Consider the following 19,924-nt stretch of genomic DNA (forward strand, 5'->3'; position numbering starts at 1 on the left):
CACTTTAAGCATGGGAGAATGTAATTTATTCACTTTTTCATCACAGAGTGTAAAAGAACACCATCCCTCTCTTGGACTCCCTGCTTGAAGAAAAACGAAAAAGAAGCTATGAAAGACAATTTGAGTCAAGCATTTAAAGGCCCCAAACATAGAACATGGAGTTTCATACACAGAAGGGACCTGAAAATTCACGGAGGCTTCAATCTCCTCATTTTACAGATGAACAAATCGAGGCTCAGGGAGGTTAAAATTTTCACCCAAAGTCACACATCCCATGTTATGAAGGTTCGTTCACCAAATCCTAGATTGCCAAGAATGGTTTTTTTATTCCTTCTCTTACTTGAAAATACATGAACATTTTAAATCCCCAAACAAGGATGGCAGCTATTTGGGGAAGACCTAAAAAAAGCCCCACGATGGTCTGTGTGGTGCACGCAGCTCTGAAGGAGCCCATATCCAATCACTGAAGTTGCCATAGCTCAGTTCACATCCTACAGAAATCCTCTGATAGCAGCAAACACTCAGCGCAAAGGGCTGCCTTATTTTGAACACCGTTCAGAACCAGAGAAGGGAGGAGACAGAAGCAGTCACTTATTATTTGGGACAAAAGGCATAATCAGTGGGAAAATCTGATTTGCAATCATTTAAAAGGGTATTAAAGTGAAAGAAAGACCTGGAAAGATGTGTCTGAGGAGGCTTTTTTTTTTTTAAATGAAAACAGCACATGGTGGGCTTGGCTACTGTATGGATTTAGATCAGTTGTGATGTTAAATCTATATGCCAAGAGAGAGCATGAAAGACCTGTGGCTCACTGATTCCCCTCATTCAACCCCAGCTCGATATGATTTTATTAGCTTGTTATTGATATTTTGATTCATGGAGCAGTGTTAAAATTCAGTACATAAGCATGAACACAGTGGAAGTGATTATTTGAACGACAACCAAAAAAACACCTTTTCCCTAACATAACGATAATCTGGGTGTTATCACCAAGTCTCTAGGCCATCACAGTTATTTTTTTAAGGAAATAAAATAGAAAAGTAAGAGAAAGAGAGGGACCGTGGGTGCTGGGTAAGTCAATATGAGAGAGTTGAATAGAAATAAATATTTCTTTGGGTTCTTTTCTCAACAGAAAGCATATTTGTCCCCGAATTAATTTCAAAATTAATTGCTTGGAAATGAAGTAGCTGAGAAGCTCAAGACCTCATGAACAGCAACAAAACCTTTGGCATACAGGCCTTGCTAGGGCTTGGCTCAGGGCTGGCAATAGAGAGAGGGAAGAATGGATTGGCCCTCCTTTTTTCACCCATACCCTGTTAATCTGGCCAAGCAAGACTGATCCATGCTACTTTCTCCCCACCACATCATCCCTGCTACTTTGGCCTTTGTTCATGAATGTTGAAGAAGAGGAAGAGAAGGAAGAAGCAGCAGGAAGGGAACGCTCAAGAGAAAGCAAAGATTAAGCTACCAAAACAGTTGAAACACCTCATCCCAAAAACTTCACCCTAAAAATAGTTGTTCCATAGTCGGAACACCAGGCTATCATATGCGTGTTCTCTCCTATGCCAAGGTAGGACCACATTCCATGCAGGTTCTCAGGCATCCATAAATATGGATTATGTCCCTGTGGCAAAAATGGTTAGCTGTCCATGAAAATTTTTGTTCCCCTTCATAGTAAAGACTTATTACTAAGACACACAGAACTACATTTCCCAGCACCCCCTATTATCTAGGTGTGGCCATATGACTAGTTGTTACTAACAGAATGCAAACAGAAGTAAAGTACATCATTCTGGACCAAAACTTTTAAGAAACAGGACTACCTTCTCCATGATCTTTTTCACCTTCCATGATTAGATGCAGATGACAAAAATAAGATCTTAGAGAATAGTGGAGCCACAAGATAGAAGGAACCCAGGTCCCTGAATCAACATGAGGAAGAAAACCAACCACTGATGAGAAATACGTACTTGGAATGTTATATGAGCAAGAAATAAACTCTGTTATGTTAGAGCCATTATATATGTTGTGGACAACTCACAGAAACAGGATGGACCTCTACCCAAAATTTGGTTAAGACGTTGAGACTGATGATGCCACAAATATACCATGAGCATTCTGAAAAGATTATTCATCTAATGAGGCTTTCTGGAAAGAGCAGGGCAGGGCCCCAAGGAGGTCCCAAAATGGCTTGAGAGAGCAGGAGGAGTAACTGGCTTGGAGTTTAATGGTGGTTAGGAGGCAGGGCTGGGGTGAGGGTTCCCACATGTGAACCAAGGCTTGCATGGTTTGATCCTCCCACCAGCACCAAAGGAGGGAATGCCTGGGCTTCCTTAATTGGCTTGCCCAGATGTGCAGTTGAAGGAGAAGAGGAAATGGTGGGCTTAAAAGCTATCAGCGGTCACATGTCAAAAACTGAGCTAGACTTTATAACAATTACTCTTGACATTTGATTGATAACTGAAATGTGCCACGTTTCATTTTATTGAATGAACTTGCATAAGCAGGCCGTTATACTGCTCTATGAAGCCTAGAGCCCATAAGAGAAGTGAAAGTTCTTTTGAATGTCTTATCCAAGAGCTCAGTGTTGTGTATTTTGAGAAGTAAAATGAGCACCTTGGGAGCACCTGGGTGACTCAGTCAGTTGAGCATCTGGCTCTTGGTTTCGGCTCAGGTCATGATCTCATGGGTTGTGAGATCAAGCCCCATGTGGGGCTCTGCGCTCAGCGGGTAGTCTGCTTGAAGATTCTCTCCCTCTGCCTCTCCCACAACTCTCTCTCTCTCTCTCTTTCTCTCTCTCTCTCTCTCTCTCTCATAAATAAATAAATAAATATTTTAAAAAATAAAAACTAAAAGGGGCACCTGGGTGGCTCAGTCAGTTAAACGGCTGCCTTTGGCTCAGGTTATGATCCCAGGGTCCTGGGATTGAGCCCCACGTCCAGCTTCCTGCTCGGCGGAGAGCCTGCCTCTCCCTCTCCCTCTGCCTGCCACTCTGCCTACTTGTGCTCTCTCTCTCTCTCTCTCTGTCAAATAAATTTTAAAAAAATCTTTAAAAAATTAAAATATAAATTTAAAAAAATAAAATGAGCACCTTGGTCACTCATCATCTGGAATTCTGAAGGGGATAAGGAAAGTCTTGGTGAGGTCTTGTATTGTGGCTTTAGTATATGCAGAGACATGTGTGACATTCATTTACACATGTGTGAGGCAAGAGCTTCCCAGAGTTCTTTACCCTGAAAAAGGCAACCTTGGACAAAGAACTGTTGCTGCCATTGGCCAAGTCAGACAACCAGACCATTGACAATGGCCCCATGAATGTGTAAACTGTGCAAAGGAGGCCAACTGCTGACCAGGACCTCCGCTGCTAAGACAATGCCTGAAATTCAGCCAGTTGTGCTAAGGCCCCATCTTTGATCAGGTAAGATCTGGCTAAGGGGTGAAAAGCAGAAACTCTCCCACAAACTCCTATTACATGTGATGGCGGCAATACCATACATAAAGTGTCCAAGCTCCCATTTTTGTTTGCTCCATTTATCCTGAGGGGCTTCTCAGGTAGCCAATGGAGTCTTGGAGAGAGGTAACCTCCTCCCGGACCATGACACTTGGCAAAGAACTGAGGACAGGAGAGGCTACCCTCCTCCCAGCTACAGGTAAGATACACCAAAAGACACAGGTTTGGCTCCATCTGGTAGCAGGGAGGCCTCGGCGGCCATGCTGGGCTGGCAGGACGCTGCTTTCACAATCCAAGGCATAATCGTCAGCTGGGTCCAGAGGGTCACATGTTCAGGGCCTGTGCATTCGCAATTTCTGACCCTTATGGGTGGTCCAGGGACTCCAGGAGGCATGAGAGGAGGTGGCTAAATCCTCTACAGTAACAGAGTCTCTGGGGAGCACCAATAGGAGGGCCTGTTTTATTGCATTTTTGGACAACTTCTAGAGCTTCTTTTTGTAGGTAACCCCATTCAAAGTTACTTACAAAGAGTAACAGTAAATATACAGTATAAGTAGGCTTAAGTAGTTAACAGTATAACAGTATAAATGTAAGGAACAGGGGCACCTGGGGGGCTCAGTCAGTTAAGTGTCGGTCTTCGGCTCAGGTCATGATCTCAGGGTCCTGGGATCAATCCCACATCGGGATCCCTGCTCAGCGGGGAGCCTGCTTCTCCCTCTCCCTCTGCCTTTCCCCTCTGCTCGTGCTCTCTCTCTCTCAAATAAATAAATAAAATCTTTAAAAAAAATAAAATAAATGTAAGGAACAGTATACATGGGCTAAGTAAAATTTGTAAATGAGTAATACATTATCTCCAGAACCCGAAAAGCCTAAAAGATGCTGGGCTTGTTTTAATGCTGTGGGTGCTAAAAGAGCCAATAGCTGTTTCCTGACAATGTCGGGACTTTAAGGTGGCCAGGCACCGTACTGTGTGGGGGGTAATTGTCCATTCCTTGTTTGTGAGCTCGTTTGTGAGTGTTTCTAGTCTCTGCATTAGTGTATCAAATGAATCTCCTCGGAGGAGAATGTGATCAGTTTGATGTCATATGTGTGCTTTCAGAGAAAGGTGGGTGTTCTTGAAATCTTGTGTGTGACTGCAAGGCTGTGGAGATACCCCACATGTGGCCCAGTAAAGGTGAACTGAATCACCTCAGGCAGGAAGGCAAACTGGCTGACAGGTTTTGAAATGGCAGTGACCAAAACCTATCAGACAAATTTATGACTGTGGAGTATTTACCAGTTGCTGATTGGATGGAGTAAGTAATTTCAGTAATATTTGGTACAGGGGCCTCAATGGATGGGACCATGGAATTATGGTTGCAATGATCCACCGTGAGGTGCTTCCATCCTTTCTGGTTTTAAGAACAGGCCAAATTGGTCTGTTAAATGGAGAAGTATTGGGAATAATCAACTGTTCTTTAAAATATAATGAGTTTCAATCCTTGAAGGCACTGTGTTAATTAACAATAGGCCTCCAGACCAAATTCACCTTCATTTTGCATGTTTTTCCATAGCTGCATAAGTGGAAACTATGAAAAGGCTTATTTAGTTTCCACAGCTGGTTGTTTGTATGATGACTTCACCCTATGAAGCATTCCAAAATCCAGACTGAGAAAGGGTGGCCTCTGAATCCACCAACCCAGCTGTGTGGCAGCTTGTTTTCTGTTTCATGCTGGCCTTGTCTGTGTTGGTCACATCAAGTTCCACCGGGAGTTGCCATCCAAGTTATTCATTGGCTTCCAACAGGGTTTTACCGTGGCCTTGGAAACTCAGGGTGAGAAGGATTTATACAAAGGTGAAGAGAAAGGGTGAAATTTTCCTTCATTGTATGACTAATGTAACTTTCCTAAGGAGGAGACAGAAAGTTCATGACTCATTTTATGAATTTGTTTTCTATTACAGCATTTATTTATTGACATATGGCTGTGAGGGGTGGCCATTGATGAAGCCTCGGCCAGCTGAATAAAGCCAGCCTCAACTTTTCAGCAGGGTGAACCTTCCAGCTCTTGATTCTGGGATCCAGAACAACAGCTTCCACATGGAGAACATCGCTGACACAGGAAAGGAAAAAAGAAAGAAAAAAAAAAACGCTCTGTGCAAAAGTCAACCATGAAGACTCAGGCTAAGCAAAAATAATGCTGACAAGAGTTTTTACATTTTTTTGCTTAATGTGTTCCTCCTGTTCTGCTGTTTGCATAATTCAGACTGTGGCCATTAATTTCTAATTATGCGGGCTGCCTATTGTTTTCTTTAGAAAATAAAATTAAATACTGCCCCTGGACTTGCACAATGAGGAGGTATCCTCAGTCTATCTATCTGGTTATTTAATGCCAGGCAAGGCCCAACCATTTGAGCCACATGGTCTGTGTGTTTTGACATTGGTTTTCTCCTATGACTGGCTCCTATTGCCAAGCTCCCATTTCTCAGGAAAGTCATTTTCGTGGCCCAGGTTTGCTGCTGGAAAATACAAGATCTCATAAAGTGGGACTGCAGAAGCACCTATGACTTGTTAGGTAGAGAAATTAATGCAGAGTTAATTTTGACAAAGTTCATCACATCAGTTAAGAAAACCCTGTCTTCCTTCTGAGGATACTGCAGAGGGACTAAAGGCACAGGAGCAAACCAAACCGGTTTAAATCCTGGCTCTACCACCTCATCACTTACTGGCTGTTTGACCTTAGGCAACTTGACCCCTCTGAGTCTGTTTCCTCCTCTGGACAATGAGGATGATGAGCAGTATCTACCTTAAAGGGTCGCCAAGAAGAGTCTGGGAAACAATGCATGTGTTCTTGATTTTCTAGGTTTGTCCTCTCCCCTGCTGGACTGAAAGCTGAAATAGTCTATAAGTTTCCTGGCTTTGGTTTCCAAAAGTTTAATCCCCTAGGAGATCCTAGAGAACAGAGAGCCTCTGGAATACAGAACATAAGTTTGAGGGGGAAAAAAATGAAGGAAGAAAGATTTCAGGACCCAAGCTAGAGCAAGATTCCTCTGGGCAGAGGTGAGGAGAGGGGAGGAGAAGAACAGACACACCATCTGGTAGTGTGGGCCCCAAATCTTGCTTCTTAGGAAGAGAAGACCCTCAAGATGGGCCAAGACCTCTCCAGGAAGTTCAAGATTTGTCTTCTAAGGAGTCACATGTGCTTGTCCTAAACTATCTTGTCTAAAATGTGTCACAGTCTCTCCTTCTTCAACATGGAACCTCTTCTTAGTGGCTGGGTCATCATGCGAATTCATTGCCATGCAGCTCTAGCGAGTGATGCCCTCAGGTCCTCAGGTTCTTCCAAAATCTGTAGGGCCATTTGTCTCTGCATTCCGTGGCCCCAGACCAGTGTGCTAATCAATGTTTGAATCTTCTTTTCATGTTTTTTTTCTCCCGTCTCTTGATTTCGGGCAGTCTCTTGTCCAAAGTCCCTTCCTGCCTACAGTAGGTCAGTATGTCTCTCTATAGCAGCTCCTCTCCTTTATTCTAATTTGCTTTTACAAACCTTGTATGGGCTTCGAAATGAAATAAAAATTTCTTAGAATTGATTATAGAAAGAGGTCAACAGATTCTGAGTAAGAGACCAGGGAGTTAGTAATGAACTTTGTCAGATCTATTTTGACTGTGTTATGGACTGAATTGTGTCTTCCCCAAAATTCCTATGTGGAAGCCCTGACCCTCAGTGTGACTGTATTTGGAGATAGGACCTATATGTAGTAATAAAGGTTACGTGAGGTCATAGGGTGGGGCCCTAATCCTATGGGACCATGACCTTATAAGAAGAGGAAGAGATAGCGGATCTCCCCCCCACCTCTCTACAGGCACACAGAGAAAAGACTGTGTAAGGACACAAGGAGAAGGTAGCCATCTGCAAGCTAGGAAGAGATGTCTCACCAGAAACCACCTTGATCGTGAACTTCTGATAAATTATTCTTGTTTAAGCTACCTAATCAGAGGTATTCTATTATGGCTGCCTGAGCAGACTGACATAGATGGCTTAAAGAGCTTTTTTTTTTTTTGGCCAACACTCAGGATCCTGCCTGTGTTATTCAGAGGAGTTGCTGGATGAGTAAGAAGTTACTTTTAAAAATTCAAATAAAATATTATAAAAGAAAAATTAATGAAGATTTTTCCATTATGTGACCTATTGGAAAATGTATTATAAGGTAAAATTCCAGTGCCACAATCGATCTTCATCTGCAGACTTGTGCAAGAAGTCCTTTTGGTCAACGTAAAGCACAACTGATCAGCATTCTGGTGATACAAATCTAAACACGAAAAAACTCTACTGGTATGAAGCCAATGTTTCGGTGCCCATGTTTTAATTCAATTCTAAACACATTCTTACAACCATCACCACTAGCTTTCCCAATGCACCATCAAGAAAGGTAATCATTGTGGTACTCATTGCAAGACCTTCTTGCAGAAGTGTGGAAGATAAATCCAAGCTCCAAGTATTCTCTGGCAGCTTTGTTTTCTTTTTTTAAGAGAATACCAACAACTACTCAAAAATAGCTGTGTTAAGATAAATGATATTAACCATTTAGATGGGGACCATCATGACTGTCATAAAGATGCTTTTTTGTTATTGTTTAAAAATTTAAAAAAAAACTAAATAAATAAAATCTTTAAAAATGGGGAGGGGGGCGCCTGGGTGGCTCAGTCGTTAAGCGTCTGCCTTTGGCTCAGGTCATGGTCCCAGAGTCCTGGGATCAAGCCCCGCATCAGGCTCCATGCTCGGCGGGAAGCCTGCTTCTCCCTCTCCCACTCCCCCTGCTTGTGTTCCCTCTCTCGCTGTGTCTCTCGCTATCAAACAAATAAAATCTTTAAAAAAATTTTTTAAAAAAACTAACCTTATTCATGCATCACTTAACTCACAAAGAAAAAATAATAATTTTTTTTCTGGAATCAGCTAGATCAGGGATGGCCAACTACAGGTCACATGCCAAATCCAAATTCCCACCACAGCCAGTTTTTGTAAGGCCTAGACCTAAGAATGTTTTTACATATTTTTATAAAAATGTAATTAACATACAGCGTTACATTAGTTTCAAGTGTATAATATGATTTGACAATTCTATACATTACTCAGTGTTCATCATGATAAGTGAACTCTTAATCCCCTTTATCTATTTCACTCCCACCCATCTCCCCACTGGCAACCAGCATGGGTAGAGCTAAAGAGTATTATGCCAAGTGAAATGTCAGACTGAGAAAGACAAATACCATATGATTTCATTCATATGTGGAACTTAATAAACAAAACAACAAAAAAAAGAAAAAAGACACAAAAAACACGGTCTTAAATACAGAGAACAAACTGGTGGTTTTACATTTTTAAGATTGGAGATGATGATGACGATGATGACAGTGATGAGAACTACGAAGAAGGAGAAGGGAGAAGAGGAAGGAGGAGAAGGAAGAAGAGGAAGGGGAGGAGAGGGGAAGAGGAGGAGGAGAAACAGAGAATTCATGTGGCCAGCAGAGCCTAAAATATTTCCTCTCTGGCCCTTCACAGAAAAAAATTGCCTGAGAGTAAAATTATGTATTGACTTTGGGGCAAGCGCTAGGAATGGAAGAATGGTATTTATATGAAATTGCAAAATAGGGCTAAATATACAAGACTCTGCACACATTCATTCCTCTTACAGTGGAAATATTAGATAATCAATCTCCACTAAAACAAGGAGTCTATGGGAAAGTGAAAATATTTGGGAAAAGTGTTTGAGGTTAATCACTGATACATCCCTTGCAAAGCAGAAAGTAAGTTCATGGTTCCAACGTCAAGGTAGGGAAGGGACACGGAGTAGAGACGTATGAAGGGCCATGATACAGAAAGATAAATTGATTGCAATAGGTAGCAAATCAAAGAAAATTAAAGAGGAGCACTCTTGTATAGACGTTGCTACAAGGCACACATCTAGACCAAATAGATCATAGATGTTAAAATCTGCCATTTAATTTGGCTGAGAAAAAAACATCAGAAGCTAAAGACATTTGCATTATTCTTGGAGGGAGCTTTTGATAGCAGAATTCTGTCTTCTCATCAAAGACAAGTGTGCCCAAGCACTCTTATTTATATTACAGGGGCTGAACCTCAAGAGGAAGATTTTAAAAATAAAGCCACCCCATGCAGAAGGTAAAGAACAAAAGAACATTCCTTTTCATTAAGTCTTGATTGGGATAGGTTGAGGGGAGGGCAGTGTGTTATTTTGGTTGAAAATCAAATACACCAAATGAGCAAAGGACATAAAAAGATAATTAACATTAAGAAATAAAAATATGAGAAAGTGCTCGTCCTCCTAATTGCCTAAAGAAATGCAATTTAAAGTAATCTCAAGGTGTCACTTTATGCTATTAAATTAGCAAGATTTTTTTAATGGCAAGAACGATGTGTGCGGGCAAAGTTGAGGTAAAGCTGGACACATCTACTGTTCTAGGGTGGGGTGGAGGTGAAAGGAATGCTCACTGGACATTGGAAAGAAACGGGGTACCTCGTGCTAAGAGTCAGAAGATGTTCCTTCTCTTTGGTATAGATGCTCACTTTGGGGAAATTAATCTTAAGGAAATAATTCAAGAGAAGAAAAAAAATTCTCAATTCAAAAACATGTTCACTGATACCCTATACATATAAACACAGGCAATTAGAAACAACCAAATGTTCAAAACCGGGAGACATGAGTAAATATTGATATTATATCCATTTGGGAGAGAATAGCATATAGCCATTGAAACCTTAATAACAAAGACCACGTAGTAACATGGAAAAAATATTTTAGGATATTGTCAAGTCAGAAAGCAAAATGCACAACAGTATGTGCAGTATATTTATAACTACTAACTATATACATGCTCACTGGACACAGACTTAAAGCCATACCCCAAAATAAAACATTGTATGAGAGGGGGGCGCCTGGGTGCCCCAGTTAGTGAAGAATCCGACCCTTGATCTCAGTTCAGGTCTTGATCTCAGAGTTGTGAGTTCAAGCCCTGCATTGGGCTCCACACTGAACCAGTAAACAAACAAACAAAAACAAAAAACACTATATGAGAGGGTAGGGTTGTAAGATGATGGATGTTTTCCTGGCATCAATTGTCTTTAATGTTGATATATTATGTTTTCCTTGTTAAAGAAAAAGCTTTTTGAGTTTCTTGCATGTACATATGAGCATTCAACTGATGAATCTAGATCCACCGGAATGTAGCACATCCCATCTGGGAATTTTTTTTTTAAGATTTTTATTTATTTATTTGTCAGAGAGAGAGAGAGAGAGAGCAGAAGCCAGGGGAGCAGCAGAGGGAGAGGGAGAAGCAGGCTCTCCACTGAGCAGGGAGCCCAATGTGGGGCTTGATCCCAGGACTCCCGCGATCATGACCTGAGCCAAAGGCAGATGCTTAACCGCCTGAGCCTACCCAGGCTTGCCCCCCACCTTTTTTTTTTTAAGATTTTTATTTTCATCTGGGACTTTTCTGAGACCAGGTTTTCTGGCACGTAGTAATGAAAAACCTCAAAGTGGCCACTCAGATGGAAGAGTTTGCAGTCTGCTTTATGAGCCAACCAGAGCCCTGAACTCAGACTCTTGCTTAATGTGAAGTTTTTCCTCATTTTTCATTCTATATCTAGACCTTCATGTCTGCTAAGAGAGTCTTGCTGAGCTAGTATTTGAGTTCCCAGGCAAACAAATTCAGCTTTGTTTCCAATTGCCACTTAGTAGTCTCTTTTACTACAATGGGACGCATCATCTGAAGATCTCACTTAATATCTATGGTAGTCACTACATTGGGGAAACTGTCATGGCAGCTCCCACTCCCCTGGTCATGGCCGCAATGAGAATTGACTGCACCCCGTCGGCCCCCACCTGTTCCAGGAAGCAGCTGGGCACATAAAACCCGTCATCCCATTACTAAGCAATCCTTCCTCTTGAGATGTCCCCACCCAAATTGCTCATATACCCCCTTGTAGCCAACCGGGGACTGATAAGTGTACCTAAAGACAATTAGAAAGTCCCCCCTGCTTCTAAAATTCCCATCTCAATAGAATGCTTGCCAATTTGCAACTGTCTCAGTATTTGCTTACTTTCCACCATACAACTGATTCTCCCCGCTAATACCATTGAACCCCCACTGAAACCAAAGTGACCTGCAGAAGGGGTCCCTTGCTGCAAGTTTATGAATACACAGCTTCTGTTGATTGTGCCTTGGACTTAGTTTTGTCTTTGACACTTTATTTAGACAGTTTTCCCAATCTTTTAAATAATTAAGATGAAACAATTGTGAAGGAGTAAAAAGCCAGTGGCTCCTTAAGATTGAAAACGAATCCCATTAAAGGAAACCGAAAGCCAAACTTTTAGTAGTTCAATTATGAAACAACCAAAAATGAAGAAAAGATGAGGCCCAATTTTAAAGCTTCTGAATGTGAGATTTCAATCACGTCTCCAAGCTTTTCAAATTGGAGAGAAGCATTTTACTTAAATCACAGACAATCGTACCAAGACGTCTTTCCCTCTGGACTCATCTAGAATTTCCACAGAGTCATGTGATTCCTTTTTCTTTGTCCAGTTGCAGCTCCTCTGTCTTCTCAGCCTTATGATGATCCTTATGATGATCCAACCGGCAGAGAATCATGGTAAGCAGTGTACTTCCCAGACCCTTCTTTCTGCCCCGACTCCTCACATCATGTCCCTGCAGTGATGAAAAGTTCTCCTCAAAGAAAGCCTGCAAAAAAAAAAAGTGCTTCCTTTGCACCAATCTGTAAGTAACTGGCAATAATTTAGTGCTAACCCTTGTCGTGGATTCAGCTGCATCCCCCAAAAGATATGTCCAAGTCCCAATCCTCAGGATCTCTGAAGGTGACCTTGTTTAAAAAGGTTTCTGCAGATGGAATGAAGTGAAGAGGAGGTCTTACAGGATTAGAGAGGTCCCTAAATCCAAGGGCTGTGGTCCTCAGATGGAGAGAGCAATGTGGAAGGACAGAGACAGACAGGGAATAGGGTCACGTGACTCTGGAGCATTGGAGTTGCAAGCCAAGGACTGCAGGCAACCACCGGAAGTCAGGAGATGGGCATGGAACAGAGTTTCCTGTGGAGCTCTCAGGGGCAGCATGGCCTTGCAAATCTTCAACTTTGATTTCTGATGTCCAGCCTCCCGAACTGTGGGAGAATACATTTCTGCTGTCTGAAGGTACTTTGTTACAACAGGCCTCAGACACTAATTCAACCCTCTTAGGCTATTTGTGCTTGAGAGGCCAGGGCTTAGATGGTGGGATTGCAAGAACGAGTCAACTGGTAGGGAAGACTTTTGAAGAGTCACAGGTCCTATAAGCAATTGCCCGGAAAGTACACCATGAGTCCTAAGGCAAAAACCAAATACTTGAAGGGACACAGGAGTCAGTGTGGTCCCCAGAGTTGTGAAGAGAGGGAGGAAAGGACATCTGAAGTGTCACCAAATGTTATTCACACCTGATACCACTGCACATATAGATCGCTAATTCAGGAACCCACCATTCGTCTTGCAGGTTACCTTGTCTTACTTCCCTAAACTTCTTCTTTAACTCTTTCTCTTCCTTTAAACATCTTACTAAGAAACTCCATCAGAGAGGAGGCAAGACGAAAGGAAGAAACAATATAGGCTAGTAGGAACCACAGAAGGAATATTTATTGATACACTAATTTGATTTTTTCACTGTATTTTTCCCTTCGCCAAAGAAAGGAGAAAGGCCTTTGTATTCTTTTGTCTGGAGGATGGGGAGATGGTGCCGGCAGGAGGGGGAGGTGCTGTTACCTGACAGAAAGCAGGCTAGGAGGGATGCACAGTTTTGGAGTTTTGTTTTCAAAACCTTCAGATTATTGAGGTGATTAAATTAGGCTCTAGAAAGGAGAAGAAAAGGACAAGACCTTCCCTGTGTTGGGGTTGGGAGTTTCAGGAGTAGAAGCAGCTAAATCAGAGAGAGAGAGAGAAGGCATCTCTGAGGCTGGGATGGATCCCTGACCCCTGACTTGGGTAAAACCTCAATGGGGAGAGACTGGAGTGTCTTTAGGAGGCTGGGGAAACACACACAGAAACACCATGGCACCAGAAGCCCCAACAAAGGTCCCCAGTGGCTAATTGACCTGGAAGCAGCCTAGGCTTAAACAATGAAGCAAGATTAATCATGTGATCTAAAAACCAGGCTTCAACACTGCCCAAGGGAGGGAGAGACAATGACCTATTCATACCTCAGTATTTCCCACAGTCCAGGCAAGATGGAGAATAAAGTCAGATCTGATTTGATAGATCTGATTTGATAAGAATATTAAAGAATGCAAAGTAATGTCTCTTGTCCATTCAAGTTTGTGGACTCAAGTAAGAAGATTTAGTGGCAGAGCCAGGGGGAGTTAATACTTAAATTCAGTTTGGAGGTTTAAAATGAATTTCAGTTCTGCAATGTTTTTTTGTAGGCTAAATTAGTAGAGAGAATTAGGAACTGACATGAATAGAATTGTCCTTTATTTATGAAGAGGTTTATTGTTGCCAAATAACAGAGACTTTCCCTATGTGGAGTCACCCATGTGTGTCTTTAACACACACACAAATGTTACTAGAGATAAAGACAGGAATAGGTATTTTATGATAATCGGGTCAGTCCATCAGGAAGGTGCAACAATTGTAAACACATAGGCACCTAACAAAAGAGTGCCAAAACACATGAGAAAAAAAACTCACTGAAATGAAAGGAGAAATAGACAACTTGACAATCACAAAGATTGCTATACTGTGCTTTCAATATTGGATATAACAACTAAGCCAAAGATGAACAAGCAAATAGAAGACTTGAACAAAGCTAGAAACTAACTAGGCCTAACAGATATCTCTATTAGAATACTCCACCCAACACGAGAAAATAGTTTTCTCAAGTGCACAGGGAACATTCTCAAGGATAGACCATATGCAGAACCATAAAACAAACATCAATAAATTTAGAAATAAGATAAAGTACTTGAAACAATGGAATCAAATTAGAAATTAATAACAGAAATAAATTTTGGAAACTCACAAATACATGAGAATTAAAAACACACTCCTACATAATCAACAAATCAAAGAAAAAATTAATGGAGAAATTTAAAAATATTTTGTGATGAGTATAAACAAAGACACAACATACCAAAAGTCATGAGATTCAACTAAAGTGGTTCTTAGAAAATTTAAAGTGGGACACTTGGGTGATTCAATCAGTTAAGCGTCCGACTCTTGATTTTACCTCAGGTCATGATCTCAGGATCAGGAGATCGAGTCCTGCATTGGGCTCTGCACCAGGCATGGAGCCTGCTTGGGATTCTCTCTCTCCTTCTTCCTCTGCCCCTCCCCCCACTGGTGTGCATGCTCTCTCTCTCTCTCTCTAAAAAAAAAGAAAAGAAATGAATATTTATAGCTATAAATGTTACATTTTAAAACATGGGAATTTTCAGGAATAGAAAAACCATCCTAAAATTCATATGGAATCTCATGGGACCCTGGAGAGTCAAAACAATCTTGAAAAAGTACAAAGTTGGTGAATTTACACTACCTGATTTCAAAACTTACTACAAAACTATAATAATCAAAACAGTGTGTTACTGGCATAAGGATAAATATATACACCATTTGAATAGAATCAAGATTCCAGATATAAATCCAAATATATAAGGTCAGTTGATTTTTTAAGTAGACTTTATTTTTTAAAAGTAGTTTTATTAGATTCAGAGCAAAATTGAGCAGAAAGTACAGAGTTTTCCCATATACTCCCTGCCCCCACACATGCATTGCCTCCTCCAATATCAACAAGAATGGTACAGTTTTTGAAATTGGTTAACCTACTGCCTATATACAATGGACTACTATTCAGGCATAAAAAAGAGTGAGATCTTGCCATTTGCAACAACATGGATGGATCTGGAGGGTATAATGTTAAGTGAAATAAGTAAAAAAAAAAAAATTACATGATTTCACTCATATGTGGGTTTGAAGAAACAAAACAACAACAAAAAGAAACAAACAAAAAAACAGACTCTTAAATACAGAGAACACACTGGTGGTTGCCAGAGGGGAGGTGGGCGGGAGGTGTTAAACAGATAAAGAGGACCAAGAATGTACTTATCTTGATGAGCACTGAGCAATGTATAGAATTGTTGAATTATTATACTATACACCAGAAGCTAATATAACAACGTGTGTTCACTATACTTCAATGGAAAATAAAATTAAAATTAATTTTTAAAAACTGATTAACCTATATTGACACATAATTATCACCCAGAGTCCATACTTTAATTAGGGTTCACTCTTGGTGTTTTACATTGCATGGGTTTGGGAAAATTTATAGTGACATGCATCCACCATTATAGTATCATACAGACTGGTTTGCCCTAAAAATCCTCTGTGCTCCACCTAGTCATCCCTCCCTCCTAATCCCTGGCAACCACTTCCATTTTTACTATCTCCATAGTTCGGCCTTTTCCAGAATGTCATATAGTTGTAATCACATAGTATGTAACCTTTTTAAATTGGCTTTGTTCACTTAACAATATGAATTTAAGATTCCTCCATGTCTTTTCATGGCTTGATAACTCACCACCTTTTAGTGCTGAATAATATTCCATTGTCTGGTTGTACCACTGTTCATCCGTTCATCTAATGAAAGACATCTTTTTTAAAAATAATTTACTTATTTGAAAGAGAGAGAGCACACACATGAGAGAGCAGGAGCTAGGGGGAGGGGCAGAGGGAGAAGAAAAAGCAGACTCCCCACTGAGCAGGGAGCCTATGCAGGGCTCGATCCCAGGACCCTGAGATCATGACCTGAGCCAAAAGCAGATGCTCAACCAACTGAACCACCCAGGCACCCCTGAAAGACATCTTGGTTGCTTCCAAGTTTGGGCAATTATGAATAAGCTGCTAAAAAACATTTGTGCGCAGGTTTTTGTATAGACATAGTTCTTACTTATTTGAGTAAATACTAAGGAGCATGCTTGCTAGATCACATAGCAAGAGTGTGTTTACTTTTGTGTGAAACTGCCAAACTGTCTTCCAACATGGCAGTACCATTTTGCATTCCCACCAGCAATGTATGAGACTTCCTGTTGCTCTGCATCTTCACCAGCATTTAGTGTTGTCAGTGTTCTGGATTTTGGCTCTTCTAACAAATATGTAATGGTATCTCATTGTTGTTTTAATTTGTATTTCCTTAATGACATATGATGTGGAGCATCTTTTCTTATGCTTATTTGCCACTTGAATATCTTTTTTGATGAGGTGTCTGTTCAGGTCTTTTGCCCATTTTTTAATTTGCTTATTTTCTTATTGAGTTTTAAGAGTGTTTTGCATACTTTGGATAACTGTCTTTTATCAGATGTTTCTTTTGCAAACATTTCCTCACAGTCTGTGGTTTGTCTTCTCATTTTCTTGATGGTGTCATTTGAACAGCATAAATTTTTTAGTTTAATGAAATCCAGCTTTATCAATTATTTCTTTCTTTGGTATTGTATCTAAAAGTCATCACCATGCCTAAAGTCATATAGATTTGTCCCTATGTTCTAGAAGTTTTATTGTTTTGGGTTTTACATCTATTTTGAGTTAATTTTTGTGAAGGGTGTAGGATCTCTGTCTAGATTCATTTTTGCATGTGGATATCCAGTTGTTATGGCACCATTTGTTGAAAAGACTCTCTTTTCTCAGTACTATTGCCTTTGCTCCTTTGTCAAAGATCAGTTGACTATATTCCTGTAGGCCTATCTGGGTTCTCTGCTCTATTCCATTGACCTATTGTTCTCTTCTTTTGCCAATACCACACTGTCCTAATTACTGTAGCCTTAGGGTAAGTCTAGAAGTTGGATAATGTTAATCCTCCAACTTTGTTCTTTTCCTTCAATAGTGTGTTGTTATTTTGGGTCTTTTGCCTCTCCATATAAACTTTAGAATCAGTTTGTCAATATTATTGGTCATTTGATTTTTGATACAGATGTCCAGACCATTCAATGGGAAAAGGATGGTCTTTTCATCAAATTATATCAGGAAAACTGGATATCCACATGGAAAAGAATGAAGTTGGACCCCCTTACCTTATACTATATATAAAAAATTAACTCACAATGGATCAAAGACCTAAAATATAAGAGCTGAAACCATAAGACTCTTAGAAGAAAACATAAGAGAAAAGTCCACAACATTGGATTTGGCAATGATTTCTTAAATATGACATCAAAACCATAGACAAGAAAGGAAAATATAAATTGAACATCATTAAAGTTAAAAACTTGTATGCATCAAAGGACACCATTAAGAAAGTGAAAAGACAACCCACAGGAGAAAATATTTGAAAATCATATATCTGAGAAAGGATTAATATCCAAAATATACAAAGAACGCCTACAACTCAACACTGACAACCAAAAGAATAACCCCAATTCAAAATGGGAAAAGGACTCGAATAGACATTTCTCCAAAGAAGATAGGCAAATGGCCAATAAGTACATGAAAGATGCTCAGCAGCATTAATCATTAGGGAAATTCAAATCAAAACCACAATGGATACCAGCATTAGGATGGCTATTATCAAAAAAAAAAAAAAATAAGCAAACAAAAACAGAAAATAACAAGTGCTGTCAAGGATATGGAGAAATTCAAACTCTTGTGCATTGTTGGTGGAAAAGTAAAATAGTCATTATGGAAAACATTTTGGTGGTTCCTCAAAAAGTTAAGCATAGAATTACCAAATGATTCAGTAATTCCAATTTTAGATATATACCCTATAGAACTGAAAACAGAAACTCAGAGGTTTCTGGGTGGCTCAGTTGGTTAAGTGTCTGCCTTTGGCTCAGGTCATGATCTCAGGGTCCTGGGATCAAGTCCTGCATCGGGCTCCCTGGAGCTGCTTCTCCCTTTGCCTGCCATTCCCCCTGCTTGTGTTTTCTCTCTCTCTCTCTTTCTGACAAATAAATAAATAAAATCTTTAAAAAGAAAGAAAACAGAAACTCAGATACTTGCACATCAATGTTCACAGCAACATTATTGACAATAGCCAAAAGGTGGAAGCAACTTACATGTCCATCAACAGAAAAAAATGGATAAACAAAATGTGGTCTACACCACGGAATATTATTCAACCTTAAAAAAGAATGAAATGCTAGTACGTGCTACAACATGGATGGACCTTAACGAGTGAAATGAGTCAGGCACAAAAGGACAAATATTGTAGGATTCTATTTATATACCTAGGATGAGCAAATTTGTAGAGACAGAACGTAAAATAGAGGTTACCAAGGGCTGGGGGGAAGGGGAGTGGAGAGTTATCCTTTAATAAGTAAAGACTTTCAGTTTGAGATGATGAAAAAGTTCTGGAAATGGATAATGGTGATAGTTGTTTGCATTCCAAATATACTTAATGCCACTTAATTGTACTACCAAAGTGATAAATTTTATATTATGCATATTTTACTACAATAAAAAATACTTGTATTTGAACTTAGATCTCAAAATATCTGAGACATTTGTTTAAAATTATAGTATCCTTATCTCATAGATGTATATCTCAGAATGGACCTAGGTAGTAGACAACAGTAGTACAACAACACATGCTTGAGATGAGATACACTACAGAATTTATGGTTGAATCAGTGTGTCTGCCTGGGCAATACACCTAACCCCACTTCCCAGTGTGCCCACAGTCCAGTCTTTTGTTTAGAATTTTTCCCATTACAACAATATATTGAGAGCTAGGAATTGTGCTAGTCAAAGTCAAATGGCCCATGTTCTCTGCTCTAGGTCAGGCATGCTGACCAGCATGCTAGATGCCATAAAAGAAGTGTGCATTGAAGCACAGAGGAAGTCCCACTGAGGCTGCTAAATCAGACTGAGCCTGGTCAGAAGAGGAGGTGGTACTTGATGCACAGTTTGGAGGAAGTAGGAACTAGCCAGGTGAAAACCTGAAGGAAGGCATTTCAAGAAAACAAAGAAACAACAACCTATGGGCCCCTATAAACACAACAGTCTAAGACTGGCATGTTCCAGAAGCTACAAGTAGTTCAATGTGCCTGGAGCAAAGGGCATGCCTAGAGCAGGGGAGTAGGGAGAAGTAAGGTAAAGAGGCAAGCAAGTGAGTAAAGCAAGATTAGCATGGAATTTTTCCTTGACCTTGAAAGTTAGGGAAATTTACTGAAGGAATTTATGACAAGGAGTGACAGATGATCTGAACTTCAAAATTAGTAACAGCAACAAAGAGGGTAAACTAGAGGGGACTGGAAAATTAAAAGGCTCTGGCTATCACGGAGGTGAGAAAGTAAGGCAGGTCTGATCTAACTAAGGCAATGGCAAAAGAAGGAGGAGAAAGAGACAAAAGATAAAAAGAAGGAATAACCTTTAAGACTTTGTGGCCCTGTGGATATCTGGCATGACGGAGAGGGACAGCTCTAGGATTCATTCATTCATTCATTCATTCATTC

This window comes from Zalophus californianus, chromosome X, assembly GCF_009762305.2.
Source record: "Zalophus californianus isolate mZalCal1 chromosome X, mZalCal1.pri.v2, whole genome shotgun sequence".
In the NCBI taxonomy this organism is placed as follows: domain Eukaryota; kingdom Metazoa; phylum Chordata; class Mammalia; order Carnivora; family Otariidae; genus Zalophus; species Zalophus californianus.